The sequence below is a fragment of the Gobius niger genome (genome assembly GCF_951799975.1).
Source record: "Gobius niger genome assembly, chromosome: 16".
NCBI lineage: Eukaryota > Metazoa > Chordata > Actinopteri > Gobiiformes > Gobiidae > Gobius > Gobius niger.
In genome coordinates, this window is record NC_136867.1 from 28,673,768 (window position 1) to 28,694,809 (window position 21,042).

The 21,042-nt window shown below is 41.8% G+C and overlaps 1 protein-coding gene across 4 annotated transcripts in view; it reads right to left on the minus strand.

Moving 5' to 3' along the window:
• Nucleotides 1-15,384, minus strand: part of klc1a (kinesin light chain 1a) — a 64,082-nt gene extending 48,698 nt beyond the window's left edge. The window contains exon 1 of one of the 4 annotated variants that reach the window (XM_079573478.1): nt 14,973-15,384. The gene's annotated coding sequence lies outside the window, so the exon portion shown is untranslated. The remainder of the gene's footprint in view (nt 1-14,972) is intronic. The other 3 variants (XM_079573479.1, XM_079573480.1, XM_079573481.1) reach the window with 3 other exon arrangements.
• Between the last annotated feature and the right edge of the window lie 5,658 nt (nt 15,385-21,042).

Here is a 21,042-nt window from a genome sequence, read left to right on the forward strand (position 1 = left end):
GGCTTTGTTTTCGTGTAGTGACTGATTTTATGTGGACTCCTCCAGCCCCATGTTAACACATAGGAGAAAAGGGGCGGGCACAGTTCATGGCGGCGCCCGCGCGAACGTCCAGAATAAGGTGAATTAAGTTGCATGTTATGCGAAAGTCCCTATTAAGTTGCATTACAGTGCTATTGTGAAAATCTCTATGTAGTTGCATAATTGTGTTGTAGTTGCAAAAATCCCTATTTTGTTGCAGAAACTGTAAAAACTGTTGAAATCACTGACAGACTTCACTGTATCAGAAATCCTATTAAAATGCCGGCAAGAAAAGAGAAAGTATTAGAGAAGTGTCACAGCCATATTTGAACTGGCAACCTCCTACACCAAAGACAATTACACTATCCGTGAGCTATAGCTCCTTGGTAAGTATGGCCTGATCTGGGCTACTTTCCTGTAAATTATCGGGCAGTGTTGCCTCAATTGTTTCCCTATCCCCCCATTTCGGTCTCTTTCGTGGCTTATATTTAGAAAGCGTTTTTCATGAGGGTGGGACACTATAGGCGCAGTGAAGAAAAAGAATACAGAAAGAAAAAGAAACAAGGTCAGAATTGATCCAGCACTCTCATGGTTAAAATCCCAACACTCAAGCTATGACACTACGCAGGCACAACAACTCTGGTGAAATGCCCCGGACTCATGTGTTTTAGGCTGTGACAATGTGTGCAGCAGCCCATGTAAAAGTTGAAAGTAATAGAAAAGTGTCAAGGCTGTGTTTGGACTCGCAAACTCCTTCACTTGAAACATGGGCCTGATGATGGCTTGGTTTCTCTAAATTCCCAGGCTGAAATTTGGTCGCAGCAACACATTGGAGGAGAGGTTATTTCCCTGTTTTTAGTGAGATCTTCCTGGAAGGTGCTGAGTTCAAAAGAAAAAGGAAATAAAAGTCAATGTTGGGATTTGATCCAGCAACCTCCTGTACACTAGTTCAGCTCTCTACCAATGGAGCTACTTCATCTGAGTGAATTACACAGCAGATGTGAAATTAATTTCATGACAGGACCCCGCACTTGTGTGTTGCAGGAAACAGATTTACAGTTTAGAATTCTTCAGGTCATGTCCCCCCCCCCCCCCCCCCCCCCCGGAACGTTTCCCTGATAGTTTTCGACATTTTCCCCCAGTGATTCCTCAACTGTCTCCCCACTATCCCCCCATTTCTTTCTCTTTAGTGACGCATATTTTGAAAGCGTTTTTCATGAGGGTGGGACCATAAGCGCGGGTAATTAAAAGAAAAAAAAATTGAAGTCAGAAAGAGTCAATATTGATCCACCAACCTAATGGATGGGAATCTAACGCTCAAGCTGTGATGCCACACAGGCACAGGAACTTCTAGGAAACGTCCTGAACTCATGGCACTCACAACACACTGGAGGGGTCATTTCCCTGTTTTTAATGAGTGTGGAACCGTCGGCGACGATGCGCTTTCTTCCCAGAAAGTGATGTGTCCAAAAGAAAAACAAGTGAAAAAGAGTCTTGGTTGGGATTTGATCCAGCAACCTCCTGTACACTAACCCAGCTCTCTACCAATGGAGCTACTAAGACTGAGTGATTACTGCAGGGGATTTGACAATGATATCATGAAATACCCTGCACTTGTGTATTTGCAGGAAATGGATTTACAATATAGAAAATAATATATTCTATCATTATTTAATCAGGGTAAATTCCTGGCTGCCCAAAGAAACGTTGAGAGAGGGTTTCAGCCCTGCAGCACCCTCGATATTGAAGCAATATTTTGGAAAGACCCATATAGTACGAGGAGCACACAGAGAGACGGACAGGAAACAGACGAACTAAACTTCCTGTGATTGTACTGTTGAGAAAAACGTGAATTTGGAGGCAAAAACGTCCAAATTAAAGCTTCTGTCTGTGACAGAGGGGTAGTATAAGTACATACGAGTCCAAAAGTGTGGCTTTTGTGAAGAAAGGGAGAAATTTGGAAAATTGGCGAATTTCAGGACACAGAAGCCTCTGACAGAAGCCAGTATGCTGCCAGGCTAAGACCTCTGGCTATTTCCACGGAGGATGGGCGGGCCACTTACAAGCCACTTAAAAGCCAATTGAAGCCAAGATGGCCGCCTCCCTGTGCGAGTGGGCGTGTCGCTCCAAGTGAGTTTTGGGCTTGTCCTGATGTCCCCTCTCACTGTGCCGAGGGATTCGGGCCTACGCCCAAAAACGCCCCTATTTTTTTGAATTGGGGTCCGCTTCCAGAGGGCGCTGTGGAGCCATTTTGTTGTGGGCGTGTCCCATTCGTCCAATATCATAAATTTTTTCGCTGCCCCATTGCCTCCGCCAATTTTGGGGAGCTTTCACCCACGTTTAGCGGGTCAAAAACGCGATCCTTTCCGGAGAAAAAAAAAAATAATAATAATAATAATAATAAGAAACCACCCAAAAACAATAGTCCCTTGCCAGGACTGCGTCCGGCTCGGGCCTAAATATTAAGAGAACGGAGCAAGATAGAGGCATGGTGTAATATATTTTTTTGTTTGTTATGATGAGTAGAAGACATCTGGTAAGTTTGGTGGAAATCGGACAAAATAATTTTTTCAAGGTATAGGCAGGGGGCGCTATAGTGATGTGCACCGTGAAGTAATTGATCTCTATGGAATCAGACCGTAAGTGGCCTTCTGTCATCCAAGTAGGATCCAGAGTGGATAGAGCGCGCGCCTGCGAGGTGGTGTCAAATTTACATGACAAAATGTGTTTTTGGGGGGGCGCCATTCGAAACGGGGGGGTCTGAGAGAAAAAAAAGTCAGGTATTTTTTGTAGCCCCGTGTCAGGAGAGTCTGTTTAAACAGGTATGGGCTTATTCTGCTGAAAAACCAGGGACTAGTTTGTTGACACACAAGGCAGGTCCAGATAGACTCCCAAATAAAAGTCAAAGTCACGCCCACATCTTAGAAAATATGACATGACTATAATGTATTTTTTGGTTTCCAAAAGTGTCTAGAACATACTGGCATCATTGTATTAAAAAGATTCAAAAGTGCAGTTTTCAAGGTATGGCTAGGGGGCGCTATCCTGGGAGCAGGCTACACATTAATGGCTTCATTCTGTTCAGTTTCAGGTGGCGCATTAGTGACATGAATATGAGCTCTCTGGACTTATGCCTGTGAGCGTGAGCTTTCTTGGAAACAACGCGAAATCTATGCGTTTTTTGCCGCGGCGTTACGCGGAGACGGTGAAACTTTTTTGAGAAACGCTGGGCAAATATTGAATTTCAATATGTCTAGATGCGCTGTGCCAAATGTGATCTAAATCCGACGAAAAACCAGGGACTAGTTCGTTAAAACGTAAAATGAGTTTAGACGATGTCCGGGTTTGAAGCCAAGATGGCCGCCTCCCTGTGCGAGTGGGCGTGTCGCTCCAAGTGAGTTTTGGGCTTGTCCTGATGTCCCCTCTCACTGTGCCGAGGGATTCGGGCCTACGCCCAAAAACGCCCCTATTTTTTTGAATTGGGGTCCGCTTCCAGAGGGCGCTGTGGAGCCATTTTGTTGTGGGCGTGTCCCATTCGTCCAATATCATAAATTTTTTCGCTGCCCCATTGCCTCCGCCAATTTTGGGGAGCTTTCACCCACGTTTAGCGGGTCAAAAACGCGATCCTTTCCGGAGAAAAAAAAAATAATAATAATTAAAGCCGCAAGCGGCGATGAAGGCCCTCGCCCTTGGGGACTCGTCCCTTGCAACCGCCCCCGCTCGCTCTCGTCCTTTGCGGCCACCTCCGGTCACTCTCATGCCTTGCGACCACTCTTCATCACACTAGGTCCTTGCGAGCCCCACAATTGAACTCGCTCATTTTGATGCGAAAGTCCCTTTAAGTTGCATTACAGTTCATTTTATGCGAAAGTCCCTTAAATTTGCATTACAGTGCATTTTATGCAAAGTCCCTTAAAGTTGCATTACAGTGCATTTCATGTGAAAGTCCCTTAAAGTTGCATTACAGTTTATTATATGCGAAAGTCCCTCTAAGTTGCATTACAGTTTATTATATGCGAAAGTCCCTTTAAGTTGCATTACAGTTTATTATATGCGAATGTCCCTTTAAGTTGCATTACAGTACATTATATGCGAAAGTCCCTTTAAGTTGCATTACAGTTTATTATATGCGAAAGTCCCTTTAAGTTGCATTACAGGTCATTTTATGCGAAAGTCCCTTTAAGTTGCATTACAGTTTATTATATGCGAAAGTCCCTTTAAGTTGCATTACAGTTTATTATATGCGAAAGTCCCTTTAAGTTGCATTACAGTACATTATATGCGAAAGTCCCTTTAAGTTGCATTACAGTTTATTATATGCGAAAGTCCCTTTAAGTTGCATTACAGTTCATTTTATGCGAAAGTCCCTTTAAGTTGCATTACAGTTCATTATATGCGAAAGTCCCTTTAAGTTGCATTACAGTTTATTATATGCGAAAGTCCCTTTAAGTTGCATTACAGTTCATTTTATGCGAAAGTCCCTTGAAGTTGCATTACAGTTTATTATATGCGAAAGTCCCTTTAAGTTGCATGACAGTGCTTTATATGCGAATGTCCCTATTAAGTTACATTATAGTGCTATTGTGAAAATCCCTATGTAGTTGCATAATTGTGCTGTAATTGCAATAATCCCTATTTTGTTGCAGAAACTGTACAAACATGTTGATATTGCAGAAACTCTTAACACTGTATAAACGGTTAAAATCACTGACAGACTGCACTGTATCAGAAATTCTATTAAAATGCCGACAAAAAAAGAGAAAGGATTAGAGAAGTGTCACAGCCATGTTTGAACTGGCAACCTCCTCCACCAATGACAAGCACACTATCACTGAGCTGTACCTCCATGGTAGTTAGACCCCGATGTGGGCTACTTTTGTCTAAATTATTGAGCAGAAGTTAGTTCCCAGCACACCACTGGAGGAGAGAGGTAATTATAGGTCATGCACCCCACCCATACATTGGGGCGGGACCATAGGTGCGGTTATAAAAAAAAAAAAAAGAGCTAAGGTCAAAATTGATCCATTAATGTCATGATTGGCAAGCCAATGCACAAGCAGTAACACTACACAGGCACAACCAATCTCATGAAACGTCCTGTATTCATGTGTTTTAGGCTGTGACAATGTGTGCAGTTGCCCATGTAAAAGGTGAAAACAATATAAAAGTGTCATGGCTGTGTTTGGACTAGCAACCTCCTTCACTTGAAACATGGGCCTGATGATGGCTTGGTTTCTCCAAATTCCCAGGCTGGAATTTGGTTGCAGCAACACACTGGAGGAGAGGTTATTTCCCTGTTTTTAGTGAGTTCTTCCTGGAAGGTGCTGAGTCCAAAAGAAAAAGGAAATAAAAGAGTGAACATTGGGATTTGATCCAGCAACCTCCTGTACACTAGTTCAGCTCTCTACCGATGGAGCTACTCCAGCTGAGTGAATAAAACAGCAGATTGGAAATTAATGTCATGAGAGATCATGCACTTGTGTGTTTGCAGGAAACGGATTCACAGTTTAGATCTCCCCCCCCCCCGCCCCCCCACCCCCCCACCTTGAACATTTCCCCGATTGTTTTCGACATATTCCCCAGTGTTTCCTCAATTGTCTCCCTACTATCCCCCATTTCTTTCTCTTTAGTGACGCATGTTTTGAAGCGTTTTTTATGAGGGTGGGACCATATTTGCGGTTAAAAAAAAAAAAAAAAAAGGTAAAGTCAGAATTGATCCAACAACCTAATGGTTGGGAATCCAACGCTCAAGCTATGATGCCACACAGGCACAGAAACTTCTGCAAAATGTCCCTTACTCACATGTTATAGGCTGTGACAATGTGTGCAGCATCCCATGTAAAAGGTGAAGGCAATATGAAAGTGTCAAGGTCGTGTTTGGACTAGCTACCTCCTTCACTTGAGACGGACATGCTATCACTGAGCTGTAATTCCATGCAAACATGGGCCTGATGACTGCTTGGGTACTCCAAATTCACAGGCTGAAATTTGATCCCGGCAACACACTGGAGGGGTAATTTTCATGTTTCTAATGAGTTTGGAACCATCGGCGACGATTCATGTTCTTACCAGAAAGTGCGGAGTCGAAAAGAAAAACAAATGAAAAAGAGTCAAGGTTGGTGTTTGATCCAGCAACCTCCTGTACACTAACCCAGCTCTCTACCAATGGAGCTACTAAGACTGAGTGATTACTGCAGGGGATTTGACATTGATATCATGAAATACCCCGCACTTGTGTATTTGCAGGAAATGGATTTACAGTATAGAAAATAATATATTCTATCATTATTTAATCAGGGTAAATTCCTGGCTGCCCAAAGAAACGTTGAGAGAGGGTTTCAGCCCTGCAGCACCCTCGATATTGAAGCAATATTTTGGAAAGACCCATATAGTACGAGGAGCACACAGAGAGACGGACAGGAAACAAACGAATTAAACTTCCTGTGATTGTACTGTTGAGAAAAACGTGAATTTGGAGGCAAAAACGTCCAAATTAAAGCTTCTGTCTGTGACATAGGGGTAGTATAAGTACCTATGAGTCCAAAAGTGTGGCTTTTGTGAAGAAAGGGAGAAATTTGGAAAATTGGCGAATTTCAGGAGACAGAGGCCTCTGACAGAGGCCAGTATGCAGCTAGGCTAAGACCTCTGGCTATTTTCACGGAGGATGGGCGGGCCACTTACAAGCCACTTAAAAGCCACTTTCAAGCCAAGATGGCCGCCTCCCTGTGCGAGTGGGCGTGGCGCTCCAAGTGAGTTTTGGGCTTGTCCTGATGTCCCCTCTCACTGTGGCCAAGGATTCGGGCCTACGCCCAAAAACGCCCCAATTTTTTTGAATTGGGGTCCGCTTCCAGAGGGCGCTGTGGAGCCGTTTTGTTGTGGGCGTGTCCCATTCGTCCAATATCATAAATTTTTTCGCCGCCTCATTGCCTCCGCCAATTTTGGGGAGCTTTCACCCACGTTTAGCGGGTCAAAAACGCGATCCTTTCCGGAGAAAAAAAATAATAATAATAATAATAATAATAATAAGAAACCACCCAAAAACAATAGTCCCTTGCCAGGACTGCGTCCGGCTCGGGCCTAAATATAAGGAGAACGGAGCGAGATAGAGGCATGGTGTAATATATTTTTTTGTTTGTTATGATGAGTAGAAGACATCTGGAAAGTTTCGTGGAAATCGGACAAAATAATTTTTTCAAGGTATAGGCAGGGGGCGCTATAGTGATGAGCACCGTGCAGTTATTGATCTCTATGGAATCAGACCGTAAGTGGCCTTCTGTCAGCCAAGTATGATCCAGACTGGATAGAGCGCGTGCCTGCGAGATGGTGTCACATTTACATGACAAAACGTGTTTTTGGGGGGGCGCCATTCGAAACGGGGGGGTCTGAGTGAAAAAAAAGTCAGGTATTTTTTGTAGCCCCGTGTCAGGAGAGTCTGTTTAAACAGGTATGGGCTTATTCTGCTGAAAAACCAGGGACTAGTTTGTTGACACACAAGGCAGGTCCAGATAGACTCCCACATAAAAGTCAAAGTCACGCCCACATCTTAGAAAAGATGACATGACTATAATGTATTTTTTGGTTTGCAAAAGTGTCTAGAACAAACTGGCATCATTGTATTAAAAATATTCAAAAGTGCAGTTTTCAAGGTATGGCTAGGGGGCGCTATACTTGGAGCAGGCTCCACATTAATGGCTTCATTCTGTTCAGTTTCAGGTGGCGCATTAGCGACATGAATATGAGCTCTGTGGGCTTATGCCTGTGAGCCTGAGCTTTCTTGGAAACAAGGCGAAATCTACGCGTTTTTTGCCGCGTCGTTACGCGGAGACGGTGAAACTTTTTTGAGAAACGCTGGGCAAATATTGAATTTCAATATGTCTAGATGCACTGTGCCAAATGTGATGTAAATCCGACAAAAAACCAGGGACTAGTTCGTTAAAACGTAAAATGAGTTTAGACGATGTCCGGGTTTGAAGCCAAGATGGCCGCCTCCCTGTGCGAGTGGGCGTGGCGCTCCAAGTGAGTTTTGGGCTTGTCCTGATGTCCCCTCTCACTGTGGCCAAGGATTCGGGCCTACGCCCAAAAACGCCCCAATTTTTTTGAATTGGGGTCCGCTTCCAGAGGGCGCTGTGGAGCCGTTTTGTTGTGGGCGTGTCCCATTCGTCCAATATCATAAATTTTTTCGCCGCCTCATTGCCTCCGCCAATTTTGGGGAGCTTTCACCCACGTTTAGCGGGTCAAAAACGCGATCCTTTCCGGAGAAAAAAAATAATAATAATAATAATAATAATAATAAGAAACCACCCAAAAACAATAGTCCCTTGCCAGGACTGCGTCCGGCTCGGGCCTAATAATAATAATAAGAAACCACCCAAAAACAATAGTCCCTTGCCAGGACTGCGTCCGGCTCGGGCCTAAATATTAAGAGAACGGAGCAAGATAGAGGCATGGTGTAATATATTTTTTTGTTTGTTATGATGAGTAGAAGACATCTGGTAAGTTTGGTGGAAATCGGACAAAATAATTTTTTCAAGGTATAGGCAGGGGGCGCTATAGTGATGTGCACCGTGAAGTAATTGATCTCTATGGAATCAGACCGTAAGTGGCCTTCTGTCATCCAAGTAGGATCCAGAGTGGATAGAGCGCGCGCCTGCGAGGTGGTGTCAAATTTACATGACAAAATGTGTTTTTGGGGGGGCGCCATTCGAAACGGGGGGGTCTGAGAGAAAAAAAAGTCAGGTATTTTTTGTAGCCCCGTGTCAGGAGAGTCTGTTTAAACAGGTATGGGCTTATTCTGCTGAAAAACCAGGGACTAGTTTGTTGACACACAAGGCAGGTCCAGATAGACTCCCAAATAAAAGTCAAAGTCACGCCCACATCTTAGAAAATATGACATGACTATAATGTATTTTTTGGTTTCCAAAAGTGTCTAGAACATACTGGCATCATTGTATTAAAAAGATTCAAAAGTGCAGTTTTCAAGGTATGGCTAGGGGGCGCTATCCTGGGAGCAGGCTACACATTAATGGCTTCATTCTGTTCAGTTTCAGGTGGCGCATTAGTGACATGAATATGAGCTCTCTGGACTTATGCCTGTGAGCGTGAGCTTTCTTGGAAACAACGCGAAATCTATGCGTTTTTTGCCGCGGCGTTACGCGGAGACGGTGAAACTTTTTTGAGAAACGCTGGGCAAATATTGAATTTCAATATGTCTAGATGCGCTGTGCCAAATGTGATCTAAATCCGACGAAAAACCAGGGACTAGTTCGTTAAAACGTAAAATGAGTTTAGACGATGTCCGGGTTTGAAGCCAAGATGGCCGCCTCCCTGTGCGAGTGGGCGTGTCGCTCCAAGTGAGTTTTGGGCTTGTCCTGATGTCCCCTCTCACTGTGCCGAGGGATTCGGGCCTACGCCCAAAAACGCCCCTATTTTTTTGAATTGGGGTCCGCTTCCAGAGGGCGCTGTGGAGCCATTTTGTTGTGGGCGTGTCCCATTCGTCCAATATCATAAATTTTTTCGCTGCCCCATTGCCTCCGCCAATTTTGGGGAGCTTTCACCCACGTTTAGCGGGTCAAAAACGCGATCCTTTCCGGAGAAAAAAAATAATAATAATAATAATAATAATAAGAAACCACCCAAAAACAATAGTCCCTTGCCAGGACTGCGTCCGGCTCGGGCCTAATAATAAGAAACCACCCAAAAACAATAGTCCCTTGCCGCGACTGCGTCCGGCTCGGGCCTAAATATTAGGAGAACGGAGCGAGATAGAGGCATGGTGTAATATATTTTTTTGTTTGTTATGATGAGTAGAAGACATGTGGAAAGTTTCGCGGAAATCGGACAAAATAATTTTTTCAGGGTATAGGCAGGGGGCGCTATAGTGATGTGCACCGTGGAGTAATTGATCTCTATGGAATCAGACCGTAAGTGGCCTTCTGTCAGCCAAGTATGATCCAGACTGGATAGAGCGCGTGCCTGCGAGGTGGTGTCAAATTTACATGACAAAACGTGTTTTTGGGGGGGGGCGCCATTCAAAACGGGGGGGTCTGAGTGAAAAAAAAGTCAGGTATTTTTTGTAGCCCCGTGTCAGGAGAGTCTGTTTAAACAGGTATGGGCTTATTCTGCTGAAAAACCAGGGACTAGTTTGTTGACAAACAAGACAGGTCCATACAGATTACCAATGAAAAGTCAAAGTCACGCCCACATCTTAGAAAATATGACATGACTATAATGTATTTTTTGGTTTCCAAAAGTGTCTAGAACATACTGGCATCATTGTATTAAAAAGATTCAAAAGTGCAGTTTTCAAGGTATGGCTAGGGGGCGCTATCCTGGGAGCAGGCTACACATTAATGGCTTCATTCTGTTCAGTTTCAGGTGGCGCATTAGTGACATGAATATGAGCTCTGTGGGTTTATGCCTGTGAGCGTGAGCTTTCTTGGAAACAACGTGAAATCTACGTGTTTTTTGCCGCGTCGTTACGAGGAAACGGTGAAACTTTTTTGAGAAACGCTGGGCAAATATTGAATTTCAATATGTCTAGATGCGCTGTGCTAAATGTGAGCTAAATCCGACGAAAAACCAGGGACTAGTTCGTTAAAACGTAAAATGAGTTTAGACGATGTCCGGGTTTGAAGCCAAGATGGCCGCCTCCCTGTGCGAGTGGGCGTGGCGCTCCAAGTGAGTTTTGGGCTTGTCCTGATGTCCCCTCTCACTGTGCCGAGGGATTCGAGCGTACGCCCAAAAACGCCCCGATTTTTTTGAATTGGGGTCCGCTTCCAGAGGGCGCTGTGGAGCCATTTTGTTGTGGGCGTGTCCCATTCGTCCAATATCATAAATTTTTTCGCTGCCTCATTGCCTCCGCCAATTTTGGTGAGCTTTCGCCCACGTTCAGCGGGTCAAAAACGCGATCATTTCCGGAGAAAAAAAATAATAATAATAATAATAAGAAACCACCCAAAAACAATAGTCCCTTGCCGCGACTGCGTCCGGCTCGGGCCTAAATATCTCCAGAAATCAGCAACACTGGATAACTAGGAAATGAGGCCTTATGTCAAAAATCCTGAAATATCCCTTTAAAGCTTTAAAACGTTGTTCAAAAAGCTCTGTTTAAACATGATCAGACGCCGTGAGTGACCTTTCGTACAGCACTGGGACAAAAACAAATTCATTCCAGACATAAAGCGGTCCAAAGTCGAGGTCTTGAACAAGAACAAATGTGACCCAGAGCGGGAATAAATCAACAAGACCAAACCCGGCTCGACGTATTGTCAGAGTCTCGCATCACATGACGGCGCCTTCAGGGAGAGGCCGCTCTAAAAATACAATGTATACAATGAATGTGTCTATGTGTCTGTGTAAAGCATTTTATTATGCTCCAATTACTCAAAATAAGAAGGAGCTGCCGCTGCCAGCTCACACACTGACCCAATCCGGAACCAGGATGTACAACACACTAAGCAACAGGCCAAAAATGATACAAAATATAACGTACCCTGGAGTATTTAGTCATTTTAACGCCATTCTCAAGACTGTAAGGTTTGTATCCATTGGAAAAGTTGGATATCGAAGAGCAAGTTAGACACAATAGCAAACAAATGTGTGTAAATCTGACCTAACTTTCAACAAACTCCTGAATTTTAGCACAATTCCACTTCCTTCAATGAAAATCAATGCTTTAAATGGTGCCAAGGTAAAGAAGATGGTGAGAAATATGGACAAAAATGAACTACAGGTTTAAAACTATGCCGTCTAAATGTTGTGAAAATGTTGAAAAGCCGTTAAAGCCGCACTGCATAACATTTCACTCACAGGATCAAGTAAAATTCATGCTGTGATTTAAATAGAGATGTTTTTAAGTGATGAAAAATACATTGTGTGTGGCTTTAAAACATATAATAATGGCTGAATAAACCCTGAGTTAGAAATCAAGAGGCAAAAGTTAACAGAACTCAAATTAATTAATTAACCCCTTAACTCCCACCTGAACCGAGCACATTTTCTCCAGTTTGGTTTTACCCCAATCCAAAAGCTTCTAGAAAGAAGGTGTGAAAATAGCGACATAACTGAGATGAAAACAATGATGAAGATGTGACAAAAAAGTGAGATAACTTTGACGAAAAAGTGACGAAAAAATGACAAAAATGTGACAAAAATGTGACAAAAAATGAAAAAAAATGAAAAAAAATGAAAAAAAAATGAAAAAAAATGAAAAAAAGTTGACCAAAATTTTAAAAAAAATGTGACAATAAATGAAAAAAAATTGATTAAAAAAATGACAAAAAAATGATTTAAAAAATGACAATAAATGTGACAAAAATGTGACAAAAAATGGATTAAAAAAAGACAAAAAATTTGACAAAAAATGACAAAAAATTGGGACAAAAATGTGACAAAATATGACCATAAAAATGATTTAAAAAATGACAATAAATGTGACAAAAAATGTTTTTAAAAAATGACAAAAAAGCTACAGAATGGGTTGACGTGAGGAAAAAGATCCATTTAGATGAGTTTTGTAGATCTTAGCTTTCAAATGAGGCGTTACACTGGCCTACAGGATTTGGGTAAAGCTGAACTGGAGAAAATGCTCTCGGTTCAGGCGGGAGTTAAGAGGTTAAACTAAGTCGGGCTTATTGAGAGCTGTCCACGCATTAACCTGAGGGAAGTTGATCTAAGTCAAAAAATGTATATTTAATAATTTAATAAAGTCGAAGTAAAAAGTGTTAGTACTCATGGTCACCTGCAATTTCAGCAATTATTTTTTAGTTGTTTATGCCTTAGTTAGTAATGCATTGAAGTTACATATTTTACACATACATAATACATAATATAGTCCAATTTAGGTCTGTTTTGATCAGGTATTGCCCTTATTTGTTCCTGAACTAGGCCCGATGATACTTGGACAGTCAAATATTGTATGAGGCTGTACTTGGTGAAAAGTTTGTTGACGACGTAAACAAATGCCATTTCAAGGCCCAAATACTACTTTTTAATGCCACGAACGCAGAAAATGACGCATATTTCGCTTCTTAAGATTTGCAAACATTTCATTAAACAGAGGAAAGAGAATTGGACAAAACGGGAAACTTAAAACAAATAAAAATGGTAAATTTCAGCCAAAACTGCCACTGTATGTGTTTTCGATGAACTTAAACAGTAAAACTTGCAATTTAATGCTTTATAATAACATTTAAGGCCTTGATTTTGGCACAATTCATTTAAGTCATTAAATTTCAAAGCCTCGAGTAAACCCTGTTACAATAAATAACTTAAAAGTGATATTCACCACAGAATACAACGTAGAAATTAGATAAAATGTAATCTTCTTTAAAGTGATAGTCTGTAAGTTTTGGTAAGTGAGGAGAGATAGAGTGAAATTTAAAAGTATAACAATCATATTCCTCCCCTCTTTAACTAGAAAGTAGGGCTGAAAGATATATCTTTATTGTATCGACATATGAACATTCAACATTCAAAACATTAAAATCGAAAAAGCAAGATATAAACGATATAGATTTTCATCAATAAAACTGTACTCTTTATGTTTGATTTTCACCTAACCCATAGTAATATCGTATCGATATCGAGATCGAGATATCTGGCATGAACAACGAGATATGAAATTCAGTCCATATCGTTCAGCCCTACTAGAAAACCCTTCTTAGTTCGCAAAATGAGGAGAGCAGGAACAGGATTTTGAAAAGTTAACGATCAAGCTCCTCCTCCTGCCTCCTGATTGGACCTGACAGGCTGGTTCACAGGAAAAGCTCGTCTCATTGGTCGACATGGGAGGACACTAGACTCTGATTAGTTTATATCAAGACCAGGTGATTAATTTTGCATAATTTATAACATTAGTAAAACATGTAGACTTCCAGACTATCACTTAAAGAAAATTTACATGAAAATTTATAGGAATTGATTCTAATTTGTTGCATCGACGTGACAATTTTGCCATATATTACTCAAAGTAGAAGTCAAAACGTTTCTCCAGAACTTAAGTCTTTTAGTAAATGTAACTTAGTCCTACCTGTGTGATAAGTTGCTTTAACTTCTTAACTCCCGCCTGAACCGAGAGGATCTTTTTCCTCACGTCATCGAATTGTTTTGTTGGATATTCAAGTCATTTTTGTAACTTTTTTGTCATTTTTTGTCACATTTTTGTCATTTTTTCGGCCATTTTTTATCACATTTTGGTAATTTTTTTGACAATTTTTTATCACATTTTTGTCCTTTTTTCCATCAATTCTTTATCAATTTTTGGCATATTTTGTCACATTTTTCATCCATTTTTTGTCTTTTTTTTCTTCTTTTTTTGTCATTTTTTTGTCACATTTTTGTCATATTTTTGTAATTTGTTTTGTCACATTTCTATCACATTTTTGTCCTTTTTTTCGTCAATTTTTTATCATTTTTTGTCACATTTTTTATAATTTTTTATCCATTTTTTTTTTCATTTTTTTAATCATTTTTTTTGTCATTTTTTGTCACATTTTTGTCATTTTTTGTCACATTTTTCGTCCATTTTTCGTCAATTTCTTGTGACATTTTTGCCACTTTTTCATCAATTTTTCGTCACTTTTTTGTCAATGTTTTCCCACTTTTTTTTGTCACATTTCCATAATTTTTTACGTCTCCGTTTTGTTGTTATTTTCACAGCTTTTTTTCCAGAAGCTTTTGGACTGGGGTAAAGCCAAACTGGAGAAAATGTGCTCGGTTGAGGTGGGAGTTAAGAGGTTAAACACAGTGTTAAATCCTTAGGCTGTAGCTAACGTAAACACGACTTACCTGCGCACAAACTCTTCCTTTAAACGACACTTTACCTCCGGGAAAGTGCTGATAACACGTTCTGGACGGGGTTTACATTCAGCAAAAGCTCTGGAAATCCCTGTTTTCGGCTAGAAAGCTTAATGAGCTAATGACACGGTTGTTGCAAGCTAGTTACAACGACTCACCGTACGATCTCTCTCTATGACATCCGCCGCCTTCCTGTCAATTTTAAACACGTTTTCGCGAAGAGTTGCGGTAAAATCCGAAGCGTGGGTGATCTAGAAGTGACGTAGATTGTTAAAATGTGAAATACATCCGCTGTCGTCCGTTTTGAAGGGGTTTTTTTCAGTCGCAAAGACGATGGTCGGGTCGGATCCGCAATGCTAACGCCATAGCAACACCCGCAGGTTTAACGGGGAGCCAATCAGGGACACGCCGCTCTCCTCTGCCTCCATGACGGCCACGAAACAGCAGGAAAAGTGGGTTCAAAAAAACAAAAACAGAGGGGCTACATGGAGCCGGGGGGGGTCCGTGTGGGTGAGGGGTCCGTGTGGGTTGACAGCGTCTCCCTCGGCGTAGCCTGTCGGCGGCGGCGGTGAGTTCGGTTCAGCCGCGGGGATAAAAATGGCGCTACACCGCTCCCCCCCTCGCGCTGCTGCGGGAAGTGATGACGGAATGCCCCGGTAACGACACTCACTGGTCTGTGACTCAAAATAAATGACAAACTGAGAAAGTAAAGAATGAATGAGCTTATGTAGATGTGAATGTCTTTAATTCAGAGGTGGTGAATCCAAAGAAATGCGTCGGTAGTCAACGAGCAGGGGCGGTTTTACCACGAGGCAAATGTAAGCGACTGCCTGGGGGGGCCCAAGTTGCTCTTTCCCAATAGAGCTCCACAGTCCCGCCTCCTCTCCGGTCCGGAAGTATAATTCCCCTTGCTTTGTATATATTTATTAACTCCGTAACTCCGTCAGCTTGGGCTGAATCCAGCTCTGTGGTTATAAAGCAACCGCAAAGTCAGATGCAGGTGAAAAAAGCACGTATGAGATCGGTCTGGTTTATGAAAAAATACAGTTTAACTGCGAGCCTTCGTCCTAGAACTACATTACCCAGGATGCTCGGGAGTCCCATGATCTACTACGAGGCTTTTGATTGGTGGAGCTTCACGTTCCCACACGTGTTTATTTATTGTAATGTAAACAACATATTATAAACAATGTATTAGAACATAATGCAGGCAGATAGTTGACGTTTTATCCATATCTAACACTGATAGTAAGAAAAACGTCAGATGGATCAAAAAAATGTTCCCAATGATCCAATTAAACAAACCACCATCATTTTTATTCCCATTAGCAGGATTCGGATTGTTTAATAGTGAAATAATATAGAACTTTTGTCTGCAAAGTAACAGAAACTGGCCGTGTTTGCTGAAAACCTCGTTGCCTTGACCAGCGGGCGCGATGTCGCAATGGTTCTTGGGATACGGAGTTTCTATAGTCAGGAAGTGAATGATGTCACAGCCTTGTACCTTTGCCTTTTCTTCAACATGTCGTCTTCTTTTTGGATTAAAATGAAACATTTTATGGTCACGAATTGCTACATAGCTGATTAGCTTTTGCGGTGACGTTAAACTCTTTATATTTGAATTTTTGGAAAATCGACGGTCGTGTAGACAGGGATTTTTTGCTTCCGGACCGGAGCAACAGGACGGCAAGGGGCGGGACTGTGGAGCTCACTGGTCTGTAACTCAAAATAAATAACAAACTGAGAAAGTAAAGAATAAATGAGCTTATGTAGATGTAAATGTCTTTAATTCAGAGGTGGTGAATCCAAAGAAATGCGTCAGTAGTCAACGAGCAGGGGCGGTTTTACCACGAGGCAAATGTAAGCGACTGCCTGGGGGGGCCCAAGTTGCTCTTTATGTAAGTATGTAAGTCTGTATGTAAATCAAAGTCACTCTTTTAATTAAATGCCACCTAAACGCATTTGGTTGAAGTCTGTGCGTCTGTGCTATTCAAGCAGCGCGCCATCCAAATAGACCGAACCCAAGGTTTTCCTCTCCAGCGACAATAGGACTTTGATCAGGGGCGGACTGGCCACATGTCCATTCTGGAAGAGCACAGAAGGGCCATTGGCTCTAGGGCCACCAGTCCCGCCTCAACCGAGCTTTACCCCAATCTAAAAGCTAAAACGAAAAGCATCAAAATAGGGAGAAAAAGAGGATGAAAACATGAGAAAAACATGGACAAAAAAACACAACAAAAAATTATAGAAAAAATAATTTAAAAAAACAACAAAAATATGACTGAAAAATGTGGCGACGTGACGAAAAGTTTAAGTTTCAAGTTTAATGGTTTTGTATAGCCCAATATCACAACAGAAGTCGCCTCAAAGGGCTGCAACAAACATCAAGGCAATAAAACAGAGCAATAAATATGACAATTAAAAGTTCAGGTGAATCCAGGCAAATATAATGTCCAAAGGCAGCGACGAGCGGCGTGGGCGTCCCCCGTCCTTAGACTCTCCAGTACGGCAAGGAAAAACTCAAAAACCCGGCAGGACAAAAGAGAAACCTTGGGGAGAACCACAGAAGGAGAGATCCACTCCCATGGACGGACAGGCTATAGAGACCCAGGGCCGAAGGATCCCTCAGCAGACGGGCACAGTTTACATCCCTTTTGTGGGTCTTAGCTTTCAAATGAGGCATTACATTGTTGATCTCCAGTCGAGAAGCTTTTAGATTTGGGTAAAGCCCAGTATATAAAAACATGAATCTAAAAGGAATTCCGTGGAGTATGGTGTGCCACAAGGTTCAATTTTGGGACCATTATTATTTATTATTCATATTAATGATTTTGCTTCTGTTTCTACGACCATCTTTCCCGTTCTTTTTGCTGATGAAACCAGTCAAAAAAATAATAATAAAAAGCCGAACTGGGGAAAATGCAGTCGTTAGTGTTAAGGCGGGGGGTAAGAGGCTAACATATGTATGTGTGGAAGTGCACAATTACGCTAATTTGGGCCAGGCTGGTCAGAGTCCAGGGCTGTTTTTCAGTCCCAGTCCACCCCTGACTTTGAGTCGCTACACTATAGTTTCAGTCAGAGCCGTTTTTTCCTATAGGCAAACTATGCAAGTTGCGTAGGGCCCCCGCAGCCACAGGGCCCCGCATGTAAGGCATTGTTACGGGCCTGTTTGTCTCTTGGTTCTCTGAATGTGCACAGTCTAAAATGAGTTGGGTGACTTACAGGCTAGTTCTCAGTGGTCAGACAGAAATAACCGTCAGGTGCAGGTTTCACTTAGTTTTAAATCTGCGTTTCCCGAACTGTGGGTCAGGGACCAGAGGTGAGAGAATGGGACTATTTGCCATTTACCATTTTAAAAAGTTGGACAATAGACTAGTAGTAGTCCTAAATCCCAGTCTCACAGTGGCTTAGTGGTTAGTGGTTCTCGCACAGAGGGACGGGGCCTGAATTGAGGTCATTATGTTCCACTTCTGCCCTGCACTACTGCACAGTGGAACTTTTTTTGTCTGTAAATGGATTCGATCTTCATTAAATAACCATGGGATGCGAACTGTAGGGCCCCCGTGGATTTTTGCTTAGGGCCCCAGAAGGGCCAGCACCGGCTCTGGCTTCAGTCCAGGAAGTAAAAAAAATCCTACTCAATATTTCCATAGACTTAATTAAAATATTAAGAGTTTAAAGCAGTACTAAGTAACTCGTGCACCCTAGAGGCCAAAAGCACCACTGCAGGTGTCGTAGCATGTTACTTATTAATTGTCCGTGAGAGTAAATATTACGCTGACAGAAAAGACAAAGGGAGAGGGATATCCTACACCCAATTACACAAAGGAGATTTTAAAAAATCACTCAAACTTGGCTGTAAATACTGTTTAAGTGTTAGCCCTCAGTTAGCTTTGCCCGTCTTCCATTACTGTGTATTGGTGACTCCGACCCGGTGGCAGTCAAGTTGCAAGCATTGGTTCCTTGTCACTTGTATTACCTCCAGAGGGACTACGGAAAGGATTTATTAAGGTAAATAAGTTACTTAGCTTTAAATGTACACGGACTAATCATGTCTGTGTGAAGTCACTGACCATACGGATAGTTTACAAGACACGTTTTAGATGAATTTTAAAATTGTGGTTTTTACATCCATGAGTTACCAATGGCCCTTATTTTTATTTTATATTTTGAAAAGTCTATGGAGGTTATTAATGTGATTTTTTTTCTGCCGCCATTATGGAGGTGAGACTGATGAGCTGAACAATTCCCTTTAACCTCTTAACTCCCACCTGAACATGTTTTCTCCGGTTCTCCAAATTCTCCAAATCTAAAAGCTTCTTTAAAACGGAGGCAAAAAACGAGAAGAAAATGAGGATGTAAACACAACAAAAAAGCAACAAAAATGACAAAAACTCAACAAAAAAGTGACAAAAATCCAGCAAAAAAAAGACAAAAATCCAGCAAAAAAAAGACAAAAATCCAGCAAAAAATTTGACAAAAATCCAGCAATAAAATGAAGAAAATCCAGCAGAAAAATGACAAAAATCCAGCAGAAAAATGACAAAAATCCAGCAGAAAAATGACAAAAATCCAGCAAAAAAATGACAAAAATCCAGCAAAAAAAAGACAAAAATCCAGCAAAAAAAAGACAAAAATCCAGCAAAAAAAAAGACAAAAATCCAGCAAAAAAAAGACAAAAATCCAGCAGAATAACGACAAAAACCCAGCAGAAAAGTCATAAAAAAGTGACAAAAACACATAAGGGAAATTAAAAGTGACGACAATGGCAAAGTGGAGAGAATGCATTTGGTTTTGGCGGGTGGTTAGATGTTAAATTTCAAACTTCTATAAAATAAAAATAATATATTGTAGCATTTGTTCTGTCGCAACCATTCTTCATCTGTTTTTAAATGTCCAAAGAGCACCATCTTCTGGAATAAAGTAGATAACTCACCCAGAAAACGCAAACCTCCAAAACATCCTGACTTTTATCATCAAAAGAAGTAGTTAAATTTGGCAAATGAATGTCTGCATATTGGTTTATCGTTTATTAATGTGCAACTATGTGTATTTTGTATCTGTGGGACGTTTCTGTGCCTCCAAGGCCATTCATGCAGTATGATTGTTCGCCATTGGAGGGGGCCATTACACTTTGCATTTGTTCATATTGGGTTAAGAGCAGTTTCGAAGCTTTTGCTGTCAGTATAAATAATGCCATAATGCCATTTTATTGCCCTAAAAACTTAGGAAAGAAAAAAGTTGCAAGGGGGAAAAGGACTCATTTCAGTATTCAAAGACAAATTGGGCAACATTTGAAAAAACTAATATTTGATTGTAAAGACGGTTATTCAGCGACATCTTTCTTATGTCTCTGAAATTATAAGCAAAAGTCTGCCACATAAAATATATGAAATACGATCCGAGTTTCCGATGTTATACAAACCTTCACTGTGATGTTTCTCAGCTCCTCTGAAGCCTCGGACGTCCTGACTGAGCTCTTTCCAAGGCAAAAACGGGAAGTCTATCACTTTCGGTACCGGAAATATCGGCTTTTTATCGGCATTAGTCCTGGGGCGGTAACCGGATTACCGCCATACCGCGGTCACGTGACGCACACCGCGGGTCTGAGTTCCTCACCGTCATCACCGCCAAAAAAAAAAATGCCTTTAAGTAAACGAAATTTAACCAGAAAAGGAACTAATAATAAACTAGAACAAGTGTCTCAACGAAAAAACTAACACAAGTTTCAAAAAAGCCCAGCCACAGGTGAAAATAACATGAAAAAGCAGCCGCCCTGAGCAGGTGAGGAGCAGCGGTCACACATCAGGCCTACGTGAGCGCGGAGTGTGTGGGTGACGAGATACAGCTCCATATGCACATGAGGCGCGTTTACTTAAAGTTTAGACTGGGCCTGTTCAAGAGGCGACGCGAGGGCAAACAACTTAATCTGACCCGCGTCTTATTTTCCATAAAAAAATGTTTTGGCATTATCCGCGCCATGACACTCCGCGGCGCATTTGCTTTGTGTAGCTGTGTTTATGCGGCTCTGCTACCGTCACCTCAGAGCGGCTGAAATGTAAACATGGCTCTGTGAAAAACGGATAAACTGCGAAGACCAGAGGCTGATCGTTGGACGGACTGGCAGATTTGACCAAACCAAAGCACAAGGACACTCGTGCGTCGTGTTTTCTGACTTTTTCACGGATTATCCTGGAGGAGCAGGATCTTCACGGTCCTCGGCAGGTG